Source organism: Pipistrellus kuhlii, unplaced genomic scaffold (genome assembly GCF_014108245.1).
Source record: "Pipistrellus kuhlii isolate mPipKuh1 unplaced genomic scaffold, mPipKuh1.p scaffold_m20_p_2, whole genome shotgun sequence".
Taxonomy (NCBI): domain Eukaryota; kingdom Metazoa; phylum Chordata; class Mammalia; order Chiroptera; family Vespertilionidae; genus Pipistrellus; species Pipistrellus kuhlii.
Window position 1 is genome coordinate 85,652,354 of NW_023425515.1, and position 11,244 is coordinate 85,663,597.

Sequence of the window (11,244 nt, forward strand, 5' to 3'; positions counted from 1 at the left end):
GACCCCTTGAGTATGTCTAGTGGGATCAGGCCTAAACTAGCAGTTGGACATCCCTCTCACAATCTGGGACTGCTGGTTCCCAACACTTGCTTGCCTGGCAGCCTGATCACTCCCTAACCTCTCCTTTGCCAGCCTGATCAACACCTAACTGCTCCCCTGCCAGCCTAGTTGCCTCTAATTGCCCTCCCTTGCAGGCCTGGTCGCCCCCAACTGCCCTCCCCAACACTGGAATATGAATGTGTGTGTGTGTGTGTGTGTGTGTGTGTGTGTGTGTGTGTGTGTGATAGTAGTTGTAGCAATAATACCAATGAGAGAAAATAAGTTGACTAACAACAATATTATCAGTATTATTAATGGTTATCAATGTATGTATGCTTAGACATTAGGTGAATTTAAAATTTTCCTACTTATTTTTTTCTACAGTACTATCATTATGGTTTCTCATCAGAGTACAAATAGAATACATTTATTTTTTGCAGATAACAAAAAAAATACCATTTGTTGAGTGTCTACTCAATCAAAAACTGTGTTTGGCATTTTACATAGTTTGTTTCTAAGCCATGTGACCATGCATAATCTGGGGTATACAGTATTACCTCCACTTTTATTTATTTTTATTCTTATATTCTTTTAATTTTATTTTTCAAATATGGTTTCATTACTTTTTCATATCAGAGTATAAACAAAGTATGTTTTATTACAATTTTATTTTTATTTATTTTAAAAGTATATTTTATTGATTTTTTACAGAGAGGAAGGGAAAGGGATAGAGATGAGAGAGAAACATCGATCAGCTGCCTCCTGCACACCCCCTACTAGGGATAGCCCGCAACCAAGAATAGAACCTGGGACACTTTAGTCTGCAGGCAGATGCTCTATCCACTGAGCCAAACCAATTAGGGCTTATTACAATTTTAAAGCAATGATTTTTCAAATAACATATAATCTCTGTGTATAATAATAATGCTTTACTTAATGTCTTCAGTGCTTTTATGACTTCCTAAACATTTTTTCTAAACATCAGTTCATTAGCTTTTTTCATAATAAAAACTGCTTGACGAATAAAGGTTAGCTAGTACCTTGTACTATGCACAATGATGCCAATATATGGAGAAGTATAATGACTTCCAACTATAAATGAGTTCCAGATCCATATAGGTCAAGCTTAGTGTAAGACACAATACACCACTTTACCACTCACATGTAAATTACAGACCTTCTATAGTTTTTACATAAAGTATAATAAATGAGTCGATCTTATTCTTTATGGGTTTGAAAACACATTATTGACTTGTGCAGTAATATAGGAAGGTCCTTAGTGTTTGTTCATTTACTCACTCATTAATTCAATGAATCTTATTTATTGCACTCATTACCAGATACTATACTCAGGGCTGATGATTCAGATTACTTTTACATTTGATCTCTTAGCCTCTGTATTAAATATCCACTGCCTGCAAACCACCACAAGCTTCTTACCCAGGCCACCCCACGCCCCAAGGGAATCTCCACCCTGATCTGGGACACCCTTCAGAGCAAACCTGCTGGCCCCCACCCGTGCACCAGGCCTCTATCCTATTTAATAAAAGAGTAATATGCAGATTGACTGTAACTCCAACATATAAGATGGCTGCCCCCATGTGGTCAAAGGTCCTGCCCCCAGGTGGACACAAGATGGCCATCACAAGATGGCTAGCAGGGTGGGCAGTTGAGAGGTACCAGGCCTGCAAGGGAGGGCAGTTGTGAGTGATCAAGCCTTCAGGGGACAGCAGTTAGGGTTGATCAGGTCAGCAGAGGAGGGAAGTTGGAGGCGACCAGGCCTGCAGGGAAGGGCAGTTGAGAAGGACTGGGCTTGTAGGGGAGAGCAGTTGTGGTATGTGTGTGGGGGGAGACCAGGCCTGCAGGGCAGGGCAGTTAGGTATTTAGGAGCAAACAGGCTGGCAGGGGAACAGGTAGGCATCAATCAGACTGGCAAGGGAGTGGTTAGGGGGTGATCAGGCTGGCAGGCAGAAGCGGTTAGGGACAATCAGGCAGGCAGATGAGCAGTTGGAAGCTAGCAGTCCTGGATTGTGAGAGGGATGTCCGACTGCCCATTTAGGCCCGATCCCAGTGGACTATAAGAGAGGCCAAAATTACTCAACAATGTAACATATTGCTTTTTTCCAGAATTTTTTTTCATATTTATTTAGAAGTCAGTGCCTCAATTTGATTTGGAGTGTTAAAGTATGTTTGGCAAGTTAAGATTTTGAGGGGTCAGAAAAATCTAGATTGTGCACAATTCATGCTCTTTTGATAAGTCTCAAATAAGAGACTCTATGCTTGCACTGTGCTATATAGTAGTATACCATAGGACCACATGGAATTTTTATACTATAATTTAAATTCTTTTTAAGCTTTAAGAAAAAAATAGTCATAAGTTCAATTAAATTTTTTCAAGTTTGCTTTATCTGGTTTGGCTCAGGGGATAGAGCATCAGCCTGAGGACTGAAAGATTTTGGGTTTGATTCTAATCAAGGGCATATGCCCAGGTTGTGGACTTGATCTCCTATAGGGGTCTTGCAGGGGGCAGCCAATAAATGATTCTATCTCATCATTGATGTTTCTCTCTCTTTCTCTCCATTTTTCCTGAAATCAATCAAAATATATTATTATTATTATTATTTTTAATTTGAGCCACTGGTATTCTTTAATACATGGGTTTATTAAATCTCTTTATTTTAAATTTGGTTATACCTCTTGCCCTATCCATAAATATCCATATATTGGATAAATATAAATAAACTAAGGGCCTGATTCACAAAATTCATGCAAGAGTAGGCCTTCCTTACCCCTGCTGCCAGCACCAGCTTCCCTCTGGCATCTGGGGCCTGCGCTTCCCTCACTGTCCCAGCTTTGTCTGAAACGTCATCTGGAAAGATGTCTGTTCTAATTAGTATATTATGCTTTTATTATTATAGATATATGTTTATTATTATATACTTATACTAGTATAATAAGTATAAATAGGATCTAATATTCTTGTTTTTAAAAGAATATGATTAGGCATTTTAAAAAAAGTACACAATTGATGTTATAAACTTGAGGATGTGCTCTAAATATGTGAACTTTTCCTAAACTTTCATTTTGTGATCAAATTTGTAAGCATTTAGAGAGGTCAAAACAACCTCTTATTTTGAAGATTATCAGCATGCTCAACATCTCAGCAGGTTTCTTGATTTATTCTTTTGTTGGTCCAGAGTCAGCTCTTTGGCCTTTATGTGCTGACTTACTTTATAAATTATTAATGTTCTCACCGCCTGACAAAACACTTGAGCTCCTCAGGAAATTTTGATCCTGCCAGCAGCACTTCCTCTGTTAGTGCTGGTCCCCATTAGGAATACTTTCAGATTGAATTAAATAACTTCTTAATGGTGGTTTAGATACAAATCCACCTCTTTGCTAACTAAGTGGAATATAATTCAGGAGGGAAATAAAGATGAAATTGACAATTGACCCTCTATAATTTTCTCAATAGCAGCATATTCTGGGAAACTAAATCACATTAAAAACAATTTAGAATTTACTTCTAATTACACAAACTTTTATTTGTTGTTTGTTTACCTCTATGTATTATATAGAGAAAAAAGCATATGAAATGGGGTGAATTTATCTTTCTTATTTATCCATTTGTCAATGTTTTTTTAATTAACCAGAATAAACACAGAAAAAGAATCTGAAGGAAAGAAGTTAATAATAATTTTATTAACTATGCCTAATATTAAAATTTTGACATATATTCTTCATTGTTCATTATTATTAATAATTTAAATAAGTTTTAAATAGTTGTGGTGAGAATCTATATATTTAGAATATTTTTTTCTATTTAAATTTGTGCCAAAGAATATTTTTGTGCCACTTTAGTTTTCAAAGTCCCCATATTTAATTTGGAACACAGTATTACATTGAGAGAAAGTAGTATAATTGTTTCCTTATTAATATCATTCAAGTGACTCCTAATTTTTCATGTTTAATACCATAATGAACATTTTCATTTTTACAAATACTTAGCATTATTTTCTTAGGATAGATATTTTTCAATTAAATGTAATAAATACATGTTAAAGCTTATTTTCTATTAACCAACTTTCCCCCCCCAAAAAAAATGTTGACAATATTTGCAGTAAGGCTTCCCTCCCAAAATTAGGTATGACTATTTACGAATGTGAGAACTAATCAATAAAATGATAGCTTATTGTGCTTATTGCAAAGTAAATATTTTTGTGTTTCTGATTAAAATTTTCTTTTTTGCTCTGGCCGTGGGACTCAGTTGGTTGAGCATTGTCTCATGCACCAAGAGCTCGCTGGTCAGAATTCCAGTCAGGGTGCATGCCAGGGCTCAGTCCCCACTGAGGAGTGTGCAGGAGGCAGAGAGTCAGTGTTTCTCTCTCAATAGATATTTCTCTCTTTGCCCTCCATTCCTGTCTCTCTAAAAAATTAATATTCTGTATCTTTGTTATATTTCCATTTTTTAAAAAGTTTTACCATCCATGAGATTTAAATTTTACTATTATTATATGAGCTCATTATATGTCACACCATGACAAAATTTTCAAGTATTTGTCACACTATATTTTGGTCTGGTTTTGTTCTTTTGAATTTGTTTTTCCATATTTATGCAATAATGTATTTCTATATCTACTTTGCCATTACTTATAGTGTACACTTCAACATTTATTCTTCCTTTCTAGATGATCCAAAATAATTGAATAATTGTATCCTCCTTAAACTATCTTAACTATTTCAAAATAAAATCTAGTTTACATGTTTTTTTTGTTGTTGTATGTGTGAAAGTATGTGTCTAAATCATTTTTTCTAAAATTATATAATTCTTAAATTATTAATTCTAAACTACAAAACAGATGATGAATTCATCTATCTATCTCATCCATCCAGTAATTTATTTATTCATATTTTTAATAAATATTTCTGAATGGCTATTCTAAACTTTATCAATTATATAAGAGAATTATATGTAATTTTGAAACATTCTTAATCACTCAGGTGGAAATTGCCAGTCTCTATACCTGCCCAACATTAGTTACAACTAGTTGCAGTCAGAATTAAGGAAATCCAGGTGACCATACTGAGAGCTCTGAGCTTTCTTTCTTTCTTTCATTTTTTTAAAATTTTTTATTATTAACTTCTGTCCTCCTCCTACTTGTAGCACTTGTATGACATTATATCTCTTGGTTCTCTGCTCAAATAAGTGAATTTTTGAGACAATATATCTATTTGTCATTTTTCATTCCCTAAGGAGGGATCAGAATAATTTTCAGTAAAAAAGGAAAAACAATATTTGATCCCTGCCTTGCTCGAAGCCCTGGGTAGCAGTGATGATGTATATAATCTCAATCTAAAGATGTCTCTGAAAGTACAACAGATACCCCTATTCCACTGGTACCGCCAAGTGATAATAGCATGGAAGGAAGTCAACTTGGAAAGGGAAAATAAATGAGGAGGAAGATTATCTAGGTGCCATTTTCTTGTATTTCTGCCTCATTTTTGGAGATGAGCTTAGTTAAAAGTTTCTCAGATTTCAGGATATCATCGTTTATTCCTTTTAATTAAATATGATGAAAAACATTAACATTTCAGTAACCACATAAGCACAACTCTGCTAATTTTTTTATTTTCTTTCTAATATATAAGAAAGTAGGCAATGTCAGTTCTAAAAAATATCTCCTTAAATGACACAATGAAGTTATTTTTAAAGTTTTACATAGGGGGAAAATGTCCTAACCATATATACTTAAATGTTACTGAAACTAACCTCTGCGTAATAAAATTATTTACCCAACAGTGTTTTAGAAACACACTTAAAGCACAATATGTTATACTTTTTTTTTTTTTTCCCCACCACCTCACTCCAGATCTTATATTTAGGAGATATTTCAATATGCCATTTCTTGTTAATAGCCTCCTAATATCTCCCTCCCCCAAATCACTTTAATGATGATCATTTTCAGGCTGCTGAAATATTCTGCACTTCCCATTCAACAGATATTCCTTACTCTGTTTTAGGTTTTAAGCGTTTTTGTTGTTGATAAAATCAGAGGGAAAGCCAGGGTTTCAAAGGTGTTTATTACATTGGTTTTCAATTGTACACATTGGATTAGTATAAATAAACTGGAATTCAAAGTAAAATTCTTATCAGGATCAAGCAGAGCAAGGCGAAGCTGGTGTCCCACATGCTCAATGGGCTTGTTTAATGCTGTGTGGGTTTGTTATGTGTTATAAATAGCTCAAACCTTTTACTGGTCTTATTTTCAATATTTTTACTTTTAATAAAAGAAGACAGCCCTAACTGGTTTGGCTCAGTGGATAGAGCATCAGCCTGAGGACTCAAGGGTCCCAGGTTCAATTCCAGTCAAGGGCATTTACTTTGGTTGTGGGCGCATACCTAGCAGGGAGTGTGCAGGATCAATGTTTCTCTCTCATCAATGTTTCTAACTCTCTATTCTTCTCCCTTTCTCTCTGTAAAAAAATCAATAATATATACAATGTAACAAATAGCTAACAAATGTCTCAAATCCGAGTTTTTTCCTTCTCTCTCTTGAGATATTCAGTATAACCCACAGTTCCTACAGGTTAAAAAAAGGTCTTTTTCTTACCTTTTTTTTTTAATTTTCTTCCAATAAGTTAGGAATATATCAAAGTATCTATATTTTTATTATACTTATTTTCAAGAAGTAGAATCCTAGAAGCAAGATTACATGGCCAAAGTCTGTAAAATTTTTAACCCATTAATCATTACTACCAAACTGTTTTACAGAAAAAAAAAATGAAGTTATGCTTCCAATTTTTAAATTCTAAACAGAATATTCATGATCTTGTTTGTAAACATATGTTAATGTGAAGAAATGGTCCAAATGAACAGCATATTCTTACAAATATTACTTCTAACAACACATTGCTCAAGGTAAATGCATAGTTTAAATCAGTGGAATGGATACATACCCAAGTATGTATAAATATTTACCAATCTCCCTTTAAACACAATTATTATGATAGTATTTGAAAATAATTTCTACTTTCCTTTCTCTTTTAATTTTAAGTTGATCCTGAAAATTTTCAGGTATTTATTTCATTAATTTGAAGCATTTCTTTTTTTTCCAGGTAGAAGGAGAATAATAAAAACAGAACAGCAAAGCTGATCTTGAGAGAGGCCAAGTGGGTGGTAAACCTATTTCAACCTATCACGAGACACTTCACTGTGTTACTAATAAATCTGGTTTAAAAGTTCTTAAACTTTTCAAAGACATTAAAAAAATGTAGACATAACAAAAAGAGATAAGTGAATAGGTTACTTTTGTACTCTGTGGTAATTCATTATTTGTAAAACAATAAACAAATGCTGAATATAAATATTGCTATCAAAATGAATGTCTCCCAGAGTCATTTTTATTACAGTTAAATAGCTAAAGTGGATTTGTACAGTATCCCATAAATCTGAGACTTTTTTCCTGAGGAAGTTGTTAACTCTTAAAGAAAATATTCTTTGATGTTTCAGTGATTATATCAAAGCCGAGTCCAATTTAGGCTTCTACTGATTGTCAGAACTTCTTTTTATTAAAGATGATACACAAATTACCAATTTTGCCATGTCCATAAGTTTTAAAAACAAAATTGGTCTGCATTTTGATAAACTATAATAGAATTTATGTACTCACAGCTTGCGATGAAAATTCTGGGGGTAATGTACAGAGATATTTGAGAAATCTAATCTGAAGATGGAACAATTTACAACCCTTTTTTTTGTTGTCCTTGCAAAAATGGATGTGCAAGTTAAATTTTTAACCTTAGATTTTGCTCACTGTCAAAAAGTATATTCCTGTGTGCTTGCTGATGATGATCCATATGCATACTTCTGAATCTACTTTCAGAAGACCAGCTTTCTTATATTTTTCTTTTGAATCCAGTTGCTGGAATAGTCATATAGGGTCCTTAAATAGATCAGTGCTTTTAAGGCCACCTTACCAGTAATCCACTAATCACACTATTAGCCACTTTGTTGTCCATCTGGCATCCCAATTGGTTTCATGGAAACAATTTTCTAACAGGGGTGGGGAATCTTTTTTCTGCCAAGGGCCATTTGGATATTTATAACACACCTAGAAGCCAGATGCATGAAATTCATGAAAGATGTTTTACCCTTGCAGCCCCAGCTGTCTCGAGCTTTGCAGCCTGGCTGGCCCGTGGCCCCACCCACTGGTCATTCCAGAAGGCTGTTCTGCCTTAATTTTGTCTTAATTCTCTTGACACTGAAAAGTCACCCCAAATTTAGTTTCTCAAAACAAGGCCAATTTATTATTTAGTGTTCCTCAGGTCTAAAATCGACACAGTCTCACTAGGTTAAGATCCTGGTGTTGACGGGGCTGCATTCCACTCCGGAAGTGTTAGCAGTCTGGGAACTTTTCTTGTTTCTGGTGGCCAGTTCTTCCATCTTCAAAACCACAACAGCTGGCTAGTGCATTTCCCTGTCATCTCTAGGCTCTCTCCTTTGTCATCACGTCTCCTCTCTTATCTCACCATGGAAAACTTACCTGTTTTTATGGATTTATGCAGTGAGATTATGTTCACCTGGATAACTCAGGAAAATTCATCCCAAAGTTCTTAACCTTAATGACAACTGCAAAGTCCCCTTTTTCCATATAATGTAGCATAATAACAGGTTTCATGAGTTAGGACCCAGACGTCTTTGGGAACACTATTATTCTTCCCACCACTAATGCTTTGTAAAAGTATTTGAGAAAGATCAGAAAAAACAGGTTGTGTTATAATTTTGCCAGAATTCAAATAAAACATTGATTAATAGTAGGTGATGTTTATGATTTAAGTCAATTTGGTTTGTCAAGAAACCCATTAAGCAATTACTCCACTGCTCTTTCCACAACTGAACAAAGTAAACTATTATTTTATAATTGAGAAATATTTTAAATTGATTCTGAATTAATGAGATTTTGTTTTTAATTTCATTTTAAAATAATTTTCCTGAAGTTTATTATTACAACCTAGTAATTTTGTCAACAACTTGAGTTTTAAACAAGGAAAACATGAACCTTGATTTTATAACTTCATATATGTTATAATACAACATGTTAACATTGGAGACACAAATGTTAACATGTTGTATTATAAATAAGAGTTAGAATTGTAGGAGGAATGTTAAGATATTTTCCAGGAATAACTATTAAACTCATTGTATTCTCCTCTGTTTCATACATTTCTCCTTTTTAATTTATTAGCAACTATTATTGAAGTAAATTCTCTTTTTGCTTTCTCTCATTTTCCTCATAGACAAAAAAGGAGTGGTAACTAATGTTTATTGTGATCCTACTTGAACCATATATCTCACTTAATTCTTATAGCAAAGTCTTGAGGCAAATTTAATCTTATTTTTAAATTACAGTTGACATATAATATTATATTCATTTAAAAAAAATGCAAGTCTGTGATTGGACATTTGTATACCTTCTGAAATGATCATCCTGATAAATCCAGTACTCTTCTGACCACATATAGTTATTACAATATTATTGACTATATTCCCTATTCTATATTTTACATCCCCATGACTATTCTGTAATTACCAATTTGTACTTCTTAATCCTTTCACCTTTTTCACCCGTCTCTCCCCTCCCATCAAGCATTCTTCTAAACGTTCTCTGTATCTATTAGTCTGTTTCTGTTTTGTTCATTTGTTTTTTCCCCTTATATTCCACATGTAAGTGAAATCATATGTTATTTTTTTTTTCTTTGTCTGACTTATTTTGCTCAGCACAATACCTTCTTGGTCCATCAATATTGTCACTAATGATGGTATTTTTTTTTTTTTATGAAGGAGTAATATCCCATTGTACAATATGTAGACATCTTCTTTATCCATTTGTCTATTGAGAAACAGTTTTCTTTCATATAATGGCTACTGTAAATAATACTGCATTAAATATATTGGTGTATATGTCTCTTTGATTTAGTATTTTGGGTTTCTTTGGATAAATACCCAGAACTGGGTTCTTCTTTGTCTCTTGTTATAGCCTTTGTTTTAAAGTCTATTTTGTCTAGTATAAATATTGCTATCCCAGCATTTTTACTTTGCAGTGTTCATGAGGTAAGTATCCTTTCCATCCATTTACTTTTAGTCTGTATGTGCCTTTTGGTGGGAAGTGAGTCTCTGGTAGAAGCATGTGTAAGGGTCTTGTTTTGTTATCCATTCAGTCAGTATATATGTCTCTCGATTGGAGCATTTATTCCTTTTTCATTTAAAGTAATTGTTAATTAAACAAATTTATTTCCATTTTATTATTCATATTTTAAATTTTTTCTTCTTCTTAAAGACTTTTAAATATTTCATGTTATACTGCTTTGAGGATGATGAACTCCTTTAGCTTTCTCTTGTCTGGGAAGCTCTTTATTTGTCTTTCAATTTTAAATGATAGCTTTGCTGAGTAGAGGAATCTCAGTTGTACATCTTATTTTTCATCACTTTGAATATTTTGTGCCAACCTATTCTGGCCTGCAAAGTTTCAGCTGACAGTCTTATGGGAACGCACTTGTAGTTAACTATTTTTTCTCTTGCTTCTTTATGATTCTTTCTGACTCTACTCTTTGAAATTATTTTTAATGATATATTTTAGTGTGGACTTCTTTAGATTCTTGTTTGTTATTAGTTGGGCTTCCTGAACTTTTCTGTTTATTTTGTGCACCAGAACAGAGAAGTTTTTTGTTGTTACTTCTTTTAATTTTTACTTTCTCTCTTCTTCTTTTGGCACCCTCATAAAGGGAGTGCTCATACACATGAAATTGTCTCAGAGGCTCTATTTTTTTTCTTTTTTGCTGTTTTGATTGGGTGTTTTTTGCTTCCTTATCTTTCCAAACTGCTGAATTGATCCTCTGCTTCATCTCCTCTACTGTTGAGACCCTGTAATGTATTCTTCATTTCTGACTGGTTCATTTTCATGGTTTCCATGTCCTTTTTTATGCTATTAAAGTTTCCACTAAGTTCTTTAAGCATCCTTATAATCATAGTTTTGAACTCTGTATCTGGCAGTTTGCTTGCCTTCATTTCATTTAGTTCTTTGTCTAGATATTTCTCATGTTTTTTTCATTTGGTACCCGTTTCTTTGTTTCCTCATTTTGGCTTCCTCCCAGTGTTTGCTCACTACAAACATATTATCCCCTGGGTGTTTTTCAAACAATAAGATG